Source organism: Alosa pseudoharengus, unplaced genomic scaffold (genome assembly GCF_046254945.1).
Source record: "Alosa pseudoharengus isolate Yale_2024_CS ecotype anadromous, Long Island Sound unplaced genomic scaffold, YU_APseudo_1.1 YU_APseudo_1.1_scf_1, whole genome shotgun sequence".
Classification (NCBI taxonomy): domain Eukaryota; kingdom Metazoa; phylum Chordata; class Actinopteri; order Clupeiformes; family Clupeidae; genus Alosa; species Alosa pseudoharengus.
Window position 1 is genome coordinate 48,909,594 of NW_027468564.1, and position 16,179 is coordinate 48,925,772.

Sequence of the window (16,179 nt, forward strand, 5' to 3'; positions counted from 1 at the left end):
TATGGGGTTCCACAGGGATCTATTCTTGGGCCCCTTAACCTGTACCTGTTTAACCTGTACATGCTCCCTCTTGGCCAAATCTTTCAAGAGTACAAGGTAGCTTATCTATGCAGATGACACCCAGGTCTACCTTGCTCTCTCACCAAATGATGTTGGTCCCATTGAGTCACTGGGCCAATCCCACAGACTTTGGTACACATTCTCGCAAAATTTGTAAGGGCTTAGGGCTGTCCCAATGCCGCATTTCAAAAAGCATGAGGGTTTGAGTATACACACTTACTGAGCCCCGTTCCATGAGTCTGCATTGGACTTCACCACAGGTAATTACCCACAGTTCAAAGCGTTGTGACGTTTACCGCAGAGACCAGAGAAATCCAGAAATTACAAAGGTAAACAACAGCACAACACACGTGCATAGTGCACGTGTCAGCAACGTCTTTGTTATTAACAATTGTGAAGTGCTGTCCCAATTCCATTGATACCTATGCCCATGTGGTTTCACACACTCACTCACTTAGCACCTGAGATCAAATAAGTCTGTCATTGTCTATACTAAATGGCCTAGGCCTAACATATATTGCAGACATGTTTTCACAATATAAACATACCAGGTCTCTTAGATCTACTGACGCTGGTCTGCTGGTAGTGCCCAAGGTCAAAACTAGGTTGAAATGGCATTTAGCCATATGGTGCCCACTGGAACTCAGATGTTATAAAGTGCATTTTTTATTTATTATTATTATTATTATTATTATTATTTTGTCTTTAGTGCTGTTTATATTAGGCTACTGTTTACATTATTGTGGGCTACATATTAATCTTGTGTCATTAGCCTACATGTAAAGCACATTAGATGACCACTGTGCATGATAATGCACCACCTTCTTTGTATCACATTGCACTTTTTTGCACTTCTGATTAGACACAAACTGCATTTTGTCTCTTTGTACTCTGCACAATGACAAAGTTTAATCTAATCTAATCAAATGTGCTATAAATAAATTTACAAACTAGAGCCTCAGAATGTAGGCTTCTAAACATGTCATTAGGTTAATTTATGTCTATCAAATATTAGCCTAAATAATTTAATGTAGATACTTTTTAATAACTATAGTTGCCAATGAAACTATTTTAGCTTCCTTAGTTCTATCAGAGACGGTTGATAAAGCGAGACGATTCACAGAAGGGTTCTTCCTGTTCCCCTATGACGTAGGGTTCACTAGCGCCACGCCTTTTTAGGAGACTAGCGAGAGATTCTTTACACTGTGGCCCTATGGAAGAAATCATTTTTTCTCGGATTATGCCCCAGCCCTTAATTATACAGCTCGAGATTGGGCATTTTAATGCATTTTCTGTAATTCACATGTGTTCCTTACATTCTGACATCGACATGGCGTTTTTCAGATGAACAGTTAATGAGAAAAACGACTTTGTTTGCCACTTGTCTGTCTGTTTCTGTAACCCACTGGCACGCGATCTACTAAGTAGCCGAAGGTTCTCTGGAATAAGTTACCGTTGCTTACCACTTCGATGTTGATCACTCAATCGCGAAAATGGATTGCGTTCAAATAGGCTGTATAGCAGACGGCCATACACATAAACTAGGGCAGTGGTTTCTCAACCTTTTTTCAGTGATGTACCCCCCTGTGAAATATTTTTTCAGCCAAGTAGCCTTCCCCCTAACCAGCGCAAAGCATTTTTGGTTGAGAAAAAAAAGATTTAAAACAGAGCACTGTGCCATCAGTGTCTAATTTATTAAACTTTGGAACTAATAAACACATACAAAATTCAAACATTTGGATAGTAATCCATGACTACATTTATTGCAAATTATTTGTATATTTTAAAATCTCACGTACCCCCATTTGAGAACCACTGTACTATAGTATTGCATATTATTGTTTAACAAGTAGGTCATATCACATAATAATCTGGACAGCCAGGGGTGCGTTTCCCAAAACCATAGTTTGCATTGTAACCAACAAAGTAGCTAACTTAGTTAGCAACTATGGTTATGGGAAACGTGCCCCTGGTTAACAAGTTGCTAACTAGCACACCTAACCAGACGTCTGCTTTCTCAATTAGCCTTACCTCTGATGTTTGATAAAGTAGCGCCAATCGATGTATCCCACAGCGCCGCCACACGGCCATATCTTTAGGCCTACTACCCACGCAAATTACAATGGAAATACACCACTTATTTTTTCATTGACATAAGGCTAAAAATATGATGAACACTGGCATTTCTCTTTCAGATACCATATTATTGAACTAGTAGAAGAAAGAGGTAGCTTGTTAATATAAGGAGTGCCGACTTGTCCATCCGATCCAAACAAGTAAACCTGAGGAAAGGAGGGTATAAAGTGTGTGAGGCTAACTTTGAATGGTATGGTTTTATTTGAAATTCACATTTTCAACAAATCCCACAATTTAACACCTGCATACATAGCCACATTCTGCAGTCTACCCACAAGGAAAAGAATAGCACAACTGCCCTAAACCCCCTCCATCAACTGCCAGTAGATGTGTCCTGCATTGAGTGGTAGTTAAGCATTTACAAAACTAAATACTGTTATTGTCTTTGAATTAACTAACATCCTGAATGGAGTGTAGGAAAGCAGGATCTCTTCGTTTGGTTGGATGAAGGTTGAAGTCATATGGCCAGCATTTACAGCACCTAAAACAGAGACAACACCACACAAAGTAAAAAAAAAAAAAAAAACATAATGAATTACAATTATGTTCTTATGTTCTTGAAATTAAGTTACTACACCTGCACATTGCTTTGCTTAATATGATCCTTCATACTATAAATGCTGTGATAACACAATAGGACTGAAGACTATGATACAGCTGGAGAGGCTGCCAAGTTAGGCAAATACTACGACTGACTTCTTTGAGGCCATGAACAGGCTTTTTGATGTCTTAAATTCACGGTATAAATGTCCATTCAAATCCCCTACTCCAGTTTTAGCATCAGTCAAATTGTGATTACAGCACTTGATTACAAACACAAACACTTACTTCTCAGGCGCATCTCTGACCCCAATCCATGGCGTCGTCCTATAGGACCACAAAGCAGACATCAGATCCACCATCTTACGGAGAGCCTTCAGTGGATTGAGTCTTGGACCTTCAGGTTGCTAGAGAACAATACATATAGTGCAGCAATCATTCTCAGTGTGTTAACTAATGTTGAATAATAGATCTTTTTTTCCATACAGAGGGAAGTTTAAATCTAGTTACAGAGTTTCATAGTGACAGGCTGTTGGTCGAAACATGCTTTTCCTTTGGAGTGCCTTTTGTAGAATTAGTTTCAACTTTATTTTGGTAGTGTTTCATGAAGTCTTCAGGTCTGATTGTTAGTAGCCTATATGAAATTATATTTGATATGTTTAACTTTGAAAGTCTGTAACTTGTATAGGGCAATTCCACGCAAAACTGTCACATCCATAATGCCAACTAAATACCATGGCATTGTGTTGGTGTTATGGATGTTACAGTTTTGCGTGGAATTGCCCTATACATTTGAATGGCCACAAGAGCGGACAGTTACAGAACACAGTACATAGCATTGACTTATCCTCTGAATAACACAGGTTCAAGTTCATTCCTCCCTGTCATCGCGGGTTCATCCTCACCATCCATAGCGTCCTTCTGCTCGTCCAACAACTGGGGAGAGAATTAGCAAACATGACGTTCATTTTAGTGCTGCTTGATAAGGGTCTGTGCAAGACCATCCGAGAAAAACTACTCACAACTGATGTAACGTTATTCAACACAATCGTTGAGCGCCACCCTGACTACACATTTGCCATCAGAGACAAACTTAATACAAAAATATGTAATGTGCAGGATCGGGGCAGAGATCAGTAGAGAAAATCGTCGCGTCATCAAGGACAGACAGAGAATATGGCGTAAAACTAAATGTTTCACTAGCTGCTACGCTAGGCTGATAATAAAATTCAGTGCACCAACAACTGTGTACATACGGTAGCTACTCATTTTTTACTAGCAACTAAACACATTTCAAAACTGCTAAATCAATGTCGCTTGCAGTAGATCTGATCCACAAGCTATAGTGATGCCGATTTAGGTAGAGCAAATATCAGGTTCGTAAATTATCTTTGTAGCCTAACTACCAAATTAATCTGGTAGCTAGTGCCTCAGCTAGCTCTGCTATCGGTATCAGATGGTTAGCTAGCTAACGTCAACTAACGTTACTCCTCAATGAGCTAACATTCATGACGGCGACACGAGATAATAATAATGTTATTACCTAAACTCCGCAGACATTTTACTACATAGATAACTCGTTACACTGACACAGACTAATCACAAATACCTTGCCACATTTCAAACTGCCACTTACCTGGAAATCAGACCGCATCTTGCCACGACGATGTACCAAATTCAGTCACCCAGGCCAGCTCCAGTTGGTCACAGCAAGAGAGAGGCGCGAAAATGAAAAATATTTGACGTTTTCATCAACGAGGTAGCGTCAGCGCATTCTGACCACGCCTTTTTAGGAGGCAGGAACTGTGTACAATTCCATTCCATTGTAGAAGCCAGTGCTGCTTTATCTTTGTATATTAAGGATCTTTGGTTCTATAGACTGTAAAAAATAGGTTCTATCGTGTCAGCTGCTTTTGGCGCCAAAAACTTGACGCTGTCATCAGACAACCAAGGGAGACGTTGAATGAAAGATTCTTTGAAGAAGACACTGGTTAGATCCATCCTCCAAGGCTGGACTTATTTTTCAAAGCTGAGTTGACAGAGGAGGTGAAGAGAGATTACATTGGATGAAGGGTAAGTGTAGTTTGTCTTTTTATGTTTGTAACGTTAGCTAATAATAATAGAAAATATGAACCACCATCTTCATGGCTAACATTAGCTATCTGCTAACGTTAGCTAGCTAGCTACTTAACCAGAGCTTTGCTGAGGAGCTAGGGTGAACATAGACCTAGTTTAGAAATAATTCGGCACCTTTTTGTCCCTTCATGCTACAAATAACTTACTATTAATATAGTAAGATCTAGCTCTATCTAGCTAGAGCTATCCCCACTAACACAAAACGTTAAGGGAACGTTCGGGAACGTTAGTGTATGGTTCCCTAAAGGGTAGTTCGAACCAAACCAAAACCTAACGGTTAGGGAACGTTACCTAAGGGTTCCTTAACGTTCCTAAACGTTAAGGGAACCAACCAACCAAAACGTTCTCCTATGGTTGCACAGTACCTTCACACAACGTTCCCGTTTGGTTGTTATTGGTTGTTTTTGGTTGTTCTGAGTGCTGTTTTGACATGTTTATTTTAACCAGCTCCGTTTAAGTTTTTGAAGTAGGCCTAGCATATACAAGGTTTGCAGTCACTTGATATTCACTAAAAATGATTGGCCTTATGTAATCAAATTAAGATAAGGAGTAAGAGAATATATTTATTTTTAGGCTGATATCAATTTTGCTATAAACAATACTTTTGTGCTTGATTTCAGTTTTGTAACCGTATGAAGTGAAAATGCTTAAAACACGAATCTATCAATAAAACAATTTTCACTTCTACATTTTACATTTCACTTAGCTCAATATAAAAGTCCAACCGTTACACCCCCACGCCAGTAGGGGGAAGACAACGCCTGGTCTGCATTCAGAACCGATTGCAGTTTCACGTTGGATTAAACAAACAATAATACTTTGGTAAATAAAATATAAAATATTTTTATAGTAGTTTTCTGCTATCACTAGAATACATTCAGAACATGTTTCATTTGTTCCTGTAGCCTACCATTACCATTTTACATTCACACATGTTACATTATTTGCATTCGAGGCTTCTGATTAGGTGGCAATGACGTCAATGGTAATGCGTCTCTATTCATTCCAATTCCATGCCGTGTTAAATGTGTTATATAGCATTGTGTGATTGATTGCGCCTCTATCAGCGTTAGAAACTGGAGACAATAACAACACAAGCTCCATTTCAGTTTTTGAAGTAACATACAAAATGTTTGCAGTCACTTGATTTAGATCCACTCAAATGATTGGTCTTAAAATCTAAGTAAGGTAAACATCATATCAAGATAATATTTATTTTAGGCTAATATCAATTTTACTAAATAAAAAATATATACTTTTGTGCTTTTTTTAACTTTAAACAAAAATCTATCAATAGAACACTTTTCACAACTAAGAAAATTCACTTATTTCATTTCACAATTCACTTCAGTTCAATCAGACAGGCTCTCCCTTACACGTAGGCCTACCCCCACGCCAGTAGGGGGAAGACAGCGCCTCTGCTTTCAGGTGATCGATTGAAGTCTTGTCCTGACTTCCGTAAACGGTCTCTGTTTGAATTCCGTGATTCTTGAACACCGCTGGAAGAAGTCTTGGAATGGATTACACTCGTCTTGAATTCGATCTCACGAAAGTAAGTGAAATATGTTACAGTTTCATGATGTAGGCCTAGTGGTTGTAATGCAAGGGTTTGAGGTTTAACCTTAAGTCCTTTCACTTGTAGGGCTTTGTTATATTCCGATTCTGCCAAGTTTGTAATTTACCAGAGCACATTGCTCGTTCGTCTTTGTTTGAGCTGTTCTCAACGTGTTATGTTTTGCAGCATTGTATGTTTTGTGTCATCGTGTTAACCTGCTCACGTTGATGTTACAAATAATAGCACTAGGCTACCGTTTCTTTTAATTAGTTTTAGTGTACAGTCAGTCCTTTTAGGCAAGTCACTCGGCAGCAGTGGTGTAGGCTAGTGGATATAGGCCTACTGTATGTAGCTGGATCTAGGCTACTGTGATGTAGGCTAGTTAGCTGTAGTGGGTAGGCTATACTGTGATCAACCCCAAATGTATCCTAGTCTATTTTAAGTGGGTATACTGAGATGGTGAGGCTTTTTAAGTTGGTATAACCTACTGAACAGTCCTGCATATGTAGGCTACACTAGAGCCATAGAGATGGCTATAGATAATGTATAGGCTACACTGTCGGCGGCCATTTTGCAACACAGTTGATCGGATAGACGATTCAAGTGAATAGACCTCTGAATTTTGCCTTCAAAAAGCTGAGATCCGGTAGCCTATCTTGCAATTTTTTGCTATGGGAAAATAACATGGGGAGAGAATTATTGCACTCTCCCGTGGACGAAGAAGTCTGAAATGCAGACATTTTGCTCAACACACGTTTGTCCTCTGCCTTCGAGTGGTAGGCTAACTGTGATCTTCAACAGGCCTACGTTAAGACAGCAACTTAGATTTTTGCTACCCCAGACCTAACTTGCAATGTAACTTGTCATAGGTAGTTAGGTTAAATTAACACCCTGATCTCCTTATAGGCAAAGATGGCAGTTTTGGTTCCTTTTTGTAGGCGAACTTCAGAGGTCTGTTAGGAAGCATACAGGAAGGGGCGGAATGTGTGTAGTAGGCTATACACAGCTGCCATACTGGCTTTACAAACTAAGCCCATGCATTTCTATGGATGCTGTGTCTCCCCATTAGAAATTCTCTGGGCTACAATACAAAAATCAAGTCAAAAGCTGGGCCAAATATCCAGTTAAGAAAATCTGGTTGTGTACAGATGACTGATTGCTGCAATACTATCAATAATAGTTTTCTCTATATGGAAATACGGCTTTGCTCTACTACTGGCTCACAAAAACGTTGTTCTCTTAACGTAGATTCATACACCAAAGCTATGGAAAAATGTCAGCGGCTGATGGACACTTCTAGCATTGAGGCGGAAGAAAATGCGAGCGTCCACAAAAGGCTGTGCATGGTCAAGTGATGGTAAGACCTCTTAAATACAGACTACATTATTTGCACAATTCAAATATTCTTTTTGCAATCAGTGCAGATTGTATGGTCTTTTATTTCAGATGAATCCGTTCCGCAAGCAAGAAAGCATTCCAGGATGGTGCGTGTGCCTGGAAGCCCTGTCTGTAAGTTAACATTTATACATGTATTATTTAAGAAAACCAGTTGAGTCATATTTCCTACCATGGAACTACTGACATTCATGTTTATTAACCTAGTGCATATCATGTTACTGTTCTGATGTATTTGTCTCTTCCTGCCTTTTATTAGGTCAGCAGATGTCACTGCCTCCACCACCTGCATGTGAGTTTTTCTTTTTAGCGATTGTTTAATGTAACAGCATAGGTTTATCTTTTGCAAATGTCATGTGCAAGAAACCTACCATAAATTAACTGACCAATATTCATATTTACTTTCTTTTTAGATGAGTCAACACCACACAGGCAACCAGCTCATTGCCCAGAGCTGGATGGGTCTATTATAACGCCTGCCACTTCATCTTGGGACCCAGTTGAAGGTACAGTGTCTTTGAATTTTCCATTTCCAAGTAAATACAATTTCATGACAAGGAACTTGAGAGTAAGTAACTTTTTTGTTGTTGTAAACAGCACAAGTGACTCATCACACAGAGGGAGGTGGCTTGGCCATGGAGACGGAAATAAGAGGTAAGAACACTCACTTAATTTGTTCACATATGCAGGTATATAATGTATTTAACAACTAAAACTAACACCATCCATTTTCCATAGCAATAAGGACAACCATTACCGCATGGCATAGCGAATGGACGCATTTGAGGAGAAGATGGATGAACTGCTCATGCTCTTAAGGAGCTCCCAGTCACCTCCCTCTGCTCCAGTCGATGACATATTGCTGTCGTCCTGCTCGACAGTCACTGAGCTGCAGGAGAGGAGGAACAAAATGCCCTCCCTCCAGGACTTGTACTCTGGGACCTAAGCGGGCAGAGACCATCACCAAAGACTCCACATATCCTGCACACACACTCTTTAACTTCCTCCCCTCTGGCAGGCGCTACAGATCCCTGCACACAAAAACAACCAGACACAAGAACAACTCTTTTCCCACTGCCGTCACTCTCCTGAACTGCAGATAAGTGGGGTCATCCCCACTTTGACCGTTTACCTGCCCATTACATACTTTATCATTCCAATATACGTCTTGCACTCTACATTTGCACTATTACTTTGCACTCAACAGCCCACTCCATGTGTACTTGTATTGGTATTATGTCTTTGTATATTGTGTTGGTATCTGCCACAATGTATATTGTTGTCTATTGTACAGTGTGTCTATTTGTTGAATGTAGCACCTACCAAAGTCAAATGCCTTATGTTAATATACTTAGCTAACACTAAGTCTAATTTATATATATATATATGTTATAAGTTCCATCGATTTTGCCTGTTCATTCTTTCCTGCTAATATATAATAATGCATTCCTGCTCGTGCTGTTTAAAGTAATTGGTATGCAAAGGTTGCAATGTTAGGGGAGGGTTCCCTAAAGGTTGCAATATTTAGGGAAGGGAACGTTCCCTAAATGCTAGGGAACGTTATGGGAACAGTTAGGGAACGTTAGGGGAAGGTTTCTAAAGTTTGCAACGGTTAGGGAACGTTAGGGGAAGGTTTTTTAAAGTTTGCAACGGTTGGGGAACGTTAGGGGAAGGTTCTCTAAAGTTTGCAACCTTTAACGTTTTATATAACCAAGAACTAACGTTTCCGGAACGTTCAGCAAACTTTCCATGGGAACCAAAACTTGCTCAAAAAATAACCTTAGGGTAACGTTTGGGAACCAAAAACTAACGTTTCCGAAACCAAAAACTATGGTTCCCAGAACGTTTTGGAAACCATAAATTGTTAGCTGGGATGTGTAATGTCAATGTTTAACCGTGATGTTAGTGGCTAATGGCTATCTTCCACATAACATTAGCAGTTAAGCATAATGGAGGTTTGGAAGAAAACGGCCATAGTCTCTCATTTGGCAATGTGACAAGTGAGTGTGATAATTACCTAACTTGTAGCTATTTTCTTGATTAATGCAATTTACTTCCTGCATTTCAGAGCCTTTACTTTTAAGATGAAGAAGTAAAGAAAGCCTTCTCTGCCTTACAGAGGAGTTGCTGGGGGTTCGTGGGCATCAAGATCCCTGTGGAACTAGATTCTGAAGGTGGGTTTAGCACATTTCTGTTTGCAACATATACCGGTATATATAATATATTGCAACTTGACATGTGTGATGTGTTACATTGCCCCTAATCTTTTGAATTCATTTCTGTAATCTCTTTATATATACATATTGCCAAAAGTATTGGGTCACCTGCCTTGACTCGCATATGAATTTAAGTGACATCCCATTCTTAATCCATAGGGTTTACTGTAATATGACGTCGGTCCACTATTTGCAGCTATAGCAGCTTCAACTCTTCCATTCTTCCAGAAGCGCATTTATGAGGTCACACTGATGTTGGACGAGAAGGCCTGGCTCTCAGTCTCCACTCTAATTCATCCCAAAGGTGCTCTATAGGGTTGAGGCATATGCGAATCAAGGCTGGTGACCTAATACTTTTGGCAATATAGTGTATGTATAGTAGGGGTGGGCGATATGGACAAAAAATAATATCTCGATATTTTTTGTGATTTTGACGATAACGATAATTAGTCGATATCCTTTAAAAAATTGTTTTTGTTAAAGTCTGAGTTACTTTACAGCCCATTATTTATGAATAGCATCATTAGGCCTACAATAATAACCAATAACCTAACCTGTGACTTTTTAACTTAATCAACCAATGCATTGTCACTCTATGACACATTTCCAATTCTGCCCCCACTTGTGTGTGTGGCAATGACATGGTCTAGCCAGCTACATTAGAGAAGATGAATAGGCCTAACAGTTTCCCAAGAGAAAGTCTGAAGCTGAAGTTCCTTTCAAACCTTTACATAGGATTCACTGTAAAACTAAGAGCAGACCAACAGAGTAGCTTACATCTCAGTTATTTCCTTCTATGTTTTGTTTTAGAGCAATCACGTAGGCTAGCATTCCAAGTTACAGAATAGAAACTAATGCGTTAGCTTATGGCTAATGTATATGAGAAATCCCATAGAGATGCTAACGGTTAGCATAATCGGTAAACGTAGATATTTAGAGCAAACTTCAGTCCATTTACAAAAGAGTTACATGAGAATAGTTATTTGTTTACAACTGACTATTAAAATACTCAAAGGCTAATGTTTTCTCTCCATATAATACCGTGTAGGAAAAAACGTGACTGTCTCATCAATGCTACTTGAACAGAAGTAAAATCCCAAGTAGGCTACTCTCGGCAAAGATTGTTAACAATCTTTGCTCTCGCTGCACAAAATAAACATTAGGCTGCGTGGGACAACGTTGTGACCCACTAGTGATCACGTGACACTTGCTCTGCTGCACTTCTCCCGCATAGCCTACCTCCTGGGAATGTATGAGTCTTCTGTACGTGATTTCGAGGGTTTTTTCCCCATAAGTAATTTGAATACTCAATAATGTCAATTTGCACATCGTTAAAACAACAATCACGATATTATCGCAGACGATATATATCGCCCACCCCTAATGTATAGGGTTGTTTTGTTACTGTAGGAGATTTCATGTGCTACCTAGATGGGTGCATGTACACTCTCTGTCGGAGGTTTACATTGTATACATCTTGTAAATGTTCAAGCTTAGGCTATCACAGAGAAGCTGAGACTACAGTGTCTTCCTAGCATTAGCCATTGTGATGTTTATTCTGTCAAACAATGAAAATATCGATACCTGAATTGAAAATGTTATACAATGTCACTCGCCCCTTAAACATTTCTCTCTCTCTCTGTCTCTCTCTTTTTCTCAACCCCCCCCCCCACACACACACACACACACATCTCTCTCTCTCTCTCTCTCTCTCTAATACATACCTCCCTCAAACACATATTGTTCTTTCACACGTGTCTCTCTCTCTCACACACAAACACACTCCCCTCTGTCACACATACACATACCCTCTACAGCGGGGGTCTCAAACACCCGGCCCGCGGGCCAGATCCGGCCCGCGTCCGGCCCAATTCCGGCCCGCGACGTATGTCAAAATAATAATGTAATCCGGCCCTGGATACTTTTTAATTGCGACAAACAACGATACTGATTAAAATAGACGATAGTTCCAAGTAGGTTGACAAATCTCATTTGTACTCTGCTCCACCACTATGTGCTAGACATCCAGAGCTTCATTCAAACCCAAAATCGCTGCGCAAAGTTTTCAGGTAATAGGCTACTTGTAATAGGCCTACACGCGAGAAACACAAAGACGTGCATTTGTAATGACGCGGAAGCGATGCAGGCCATAGTGTTGCACAAATTAAAGCAGAAATTAAGCAGAAATAGGCCTACACCAAATGTTGAAAAACGTTTACGTGTGATTAAGTCTTAGGTAGACTGTTATTCACCTATTCTAAATATGAAGGAGAATATCCTTTTGGAGATGACACACATACCTGTTTTTATGCTTTTCATTTGTTTTATAATTTGTATTAATATTTATTTTATCATTATTTTATTTATAAGCTAAGGTTGCTAGCACAGGTGTCTAAAACTAGATAAAAACACTTGCACTTTCTGTTTGCAGTTTTGTGTGGTATTTGAAAAAAAGAACATTGCATTTTCAGAAATAGCCGGCCCTCCAATCAGATGACGTTGGCAGAATTGGCCCCCAGCTCATTTGAGTTTGAGACCCCTGCTCTACAGTGTTTCCCCTAGAAATGTTTCCAGTAGCAGTGCTGTTACGTGCCTGAAGTTGTAATCAAGCCATGGCAGGGGGCTTATTTTTTTAATCTATGGATGTAAATATTTTGGCTGTAGCCTAAACTATTTTACACTTCAGAATTTTAACCATACACACACAGGTGGAATAGTTATGATGATGCAATAAGAAAGTATGAAATGGTCACCTGTGTTCAGCTAGTTAATCTAATTATAATGTAATGGCCATCTATGCTATACAGTCCCTCCAGGATTTTGCGATCGCAACAATTAATGCAAATTCAACAAATCCCCTCAAATTCTGTGTGACCTTGCAATTTTGTCCAAACACCGCAACTTGTCCACAAATTTGACCAATCATTGTGAAATTTCACCTACCACAACAAGTCCCTTGCGCAGAATATTGAGCTCATTCATCAACTCATTTTTGCAGACACGAGAGACCGCCAGAGACTTTTTCGTTTCGTTTTGATGACAATAAATAGAAGGCTAACATTAATGATCTGCTAACTTGCATCTCTCAACCTGGTGTTGCTAGGCTGTGAAAGTAAGTTCATATAGGACTACTTGGTTTACTTGGACTACCGTGTTGGGACTACCGTGTTTCTTACCTTGTAGCATCTACATTGTTCTGCCGAACTTATGCTAACCGTTTCACTAGCTTGTAAACAAATCCATGTCCTTTATCGTTACTTTTTTCCACAGTTTGAAATAGCATAATGCACAACTTCTCCAGCAGAGGGGGAAATATAGCTAATCCTACTAAGGGGGGGCTTTAATACGCATATCAAGATGATCAGTGTGATTTTGGTCTTACTAGCCTTAGTTGCCCTCAATAAAAAAAATCAACTCTTTTTGCAATTTTCCCTTTCTCCCGCAATTCCCTACACACCGCAACTTCCATCACAATTTTTTAGCAAAGTTGTCGCGGAATCTAAAAACATGATACATTCACAAAGAAAATGTGTGTCCTTAAAGGTTGGATTTTTCCTAATTTTTTTAATTTAAGGCATTAAGATCAATTTCCAAAAGATGATTCTTATTCCTCCTTTTAGTCAATTTTAGCATGGGTCTTAACTTTTGCACAGCACTGTATAAACTATATAGACTTCTCTTTCATGTCATTACACTGTGCTGTGCAGGCCGAATTGAGTGCCTGTCACTTTAATTGTTCTTGAATTTCCCCTTGGGGATCAATAAAGTATCTCTATCTATCTCTATCTATCTAAAGGCTATGACATGGGTCGGGAACCTGGGGCTCGTGAGCCACCAGTGGCTCTTTTGCTGGATGGCTGGGGCTCTCGGACGAAATGGGTTGGCAAAAGATGAACAAAAAACTCCAAAATGACAAGGTTTCGTGGCAAGTAGGTCTATCTGAGTAATTTAATATAACTTTCCACCTCACTTGACTCTGCACAATATTGTTACATTCGCGGTTCGTTGCCATGTCAATATCAAACAAAATCACAGATTTCCCTCCATTTCAGTCAACATGAACACTTTATTGTTGATATGTGCGCTTGCTGTAGGCTAGATAAGGAAAATGTGAAAAAGGAAACGTCAGCGAGCACAGCTTGCGAGCGCGAACACAAGCAGGCTGAAATGGGAAAGTTTCCATCCGAAGACTGTTTCTTAAACTAATCATAGACTGTAAAAATGCACTACACATGGCACTAAAAAACGAATAGATTATTTATAGTTCGACTACGGATATTTCACATCATGTTCGAATGCATATTCGAATATCGAATAAAAAGTGACAGCCCTACTCCCTGCATAGAGAGCTGACATTACTTTGGATTAAATGCATCTTTTAAAAATGAGCGTAGCCTAGTAGCCTGGTGTTACCATCCTACGTACTTCCGGCCAAAATTTGATTTCAGCCTCGCACGTAGTCTGGCCCAACCTACAGTATACGGCTCATGTGCGGGCGCGCCAATCAGCGAACAGTTGAGTGATGACGCGGAACTTGCCTGCCGAGTTGCTTGTAGTCCAGCGAAGCTTGTAGTTCAACAGCACAGCAACAATGGCGACGGAGGAAGAGACGCTAGAAGCTATCCGCAAAGTAGTCTCAACTCTCGAGGGCATCACGCAATTAAACCAGGAACAAGAGGCTTGTCTTGTCAATTTTATAAATGGCAAGGACGTCTTATAACTCTCCTTCCAACTGGCTTTGGGAAAAGTTTGATTTATCAGATGGTGATAGCTAAACCTAAACGCACATGTGTACTACATGCATCACTACTTATGTTTTCAAATAAACGTTTGCTGCTCGTTATTCTCCCCCCTACTCTCAAATTACCTTAACAAAATCAATGCAGCATAGGCCTACTTAAGGAACGGAATGTTAGCTACTAGCTACCCTACCGAGCGGGGCTCAAGGCGAGGCGGTGTGTCTTGACGTGAGCTAGCCGGTTACCGAGCGGAGCTCAAGGTAAGGCTGCTGTGATTGTGCTTGACTGGGACTAGCGGTTACCGAGCTGGGCTCAAGGTAAACCGCTCCGTGTTTGACAGAGGCTAGTGTGGCCGAGCTGGGCTCCAGGCGAGGCTACCGTGCTTGTGGACAGTAACGTTAGCCAGTCACCGAGCGTGGCTCAAGGTAGGCTGCGTTGTTTTATGCCGAACAATTGTTAGTTTAACTGAGCAAGCTCCAGGTTAAATAACACGTAGGTCGTCAGTACAATCCAACTTATCCGAGAGTGTAGTCTGAACAGCCCGTGGAGAACGAAGTAAGTTCCGACGAAGCCACCGGGCTGCGTAGAACAACAATCGTCTGATAAGCGGCGAGAAGAGATAAGAGGGAAAACTGGCGTGTGACAAGAGCTGATATAATCTCGGCGACGTGACGCTTTTGGTATACAACTCTCAGTCTGTGGCTGGCGCAAGTTAGAGATATATCCACTACGAAGAGACTGCCCTGGCGGTCAGGTAGCCTGCATACTAGCCAGCGGTCTGTTTACTACTGAGAGCAGAAGTGGGAAGCGTAAGAGCCTGAAGCGGAAGTGGTAAGCGTAAAAGCCTGAACTCCGGCGCACAGCATACGTCATTACCAAACGTTGCTGATTGGTTAAGGGAACTCCAATGATTTTATACCTCAAAATAAGCATCTGCCCATTACGGAGACAGATTATTATTACTTTGTTCCAGACTGTATGACGAAGAGAAACATAGTCACAGGCGGTAAGGACCAGGTTAGTAGCCTAGCACCTATTCCTGAACAATGAAATCAAATCGCAAACTCTCCAGTAACACTTGTTGATCGAGGTGCATTCTCGCCTGTTCCGTATATAATGCGTTATCAATAATGATAATAATAATAGTAGGCTAATAAAAGGAATGTAGCCTAGGCTACCTCTCCCAGGTGCACTCATTATCACCTACTCCTGAACAATGCTGAACTCAAATCTCGAAATTTGCCTGTCCTAGTTTCAGGCTCGACGTACCGCCCCCAGTTGGTGGGTCAGAGTATCACAGTTAATTTGTAGTGCGCAGGCGCTAACCTTAATCATATAGCGCGCATTCAGGACAACAGAAATTGGAGTATGCCTCATGTACGGTACGTGTCAAAAATAACGC

At 40.4% G+C, this 16,179-nt stretch overlaps 1 long non-coding RNA gene across 1 annotated transcript; it reads right to left on the reverse strand.

Annotated features, from left to right (window-relative positions):
• Positions 1-2,374: 2,374 nt before the first annotated feature.
• LOC143131515 (uncharacterized) lies at positions 2,375-4,557 on the reverse strand. Its single transcript, XR_012988112.1, has 4 exons — positions 4,373-4,557; positions 3,642-3,672; positions 3,025-3,143; positions 2,375-2,677 (listed from the first exon to the last, which is right to left on the reverse strand). It is a non-coding gene; the product is annotated as an uncharacterized LOC143131515 (long non-coding RNA).
• Between the last annotated feature and the right edge of the window lie 11,622 nt (positions 4,558-16,179).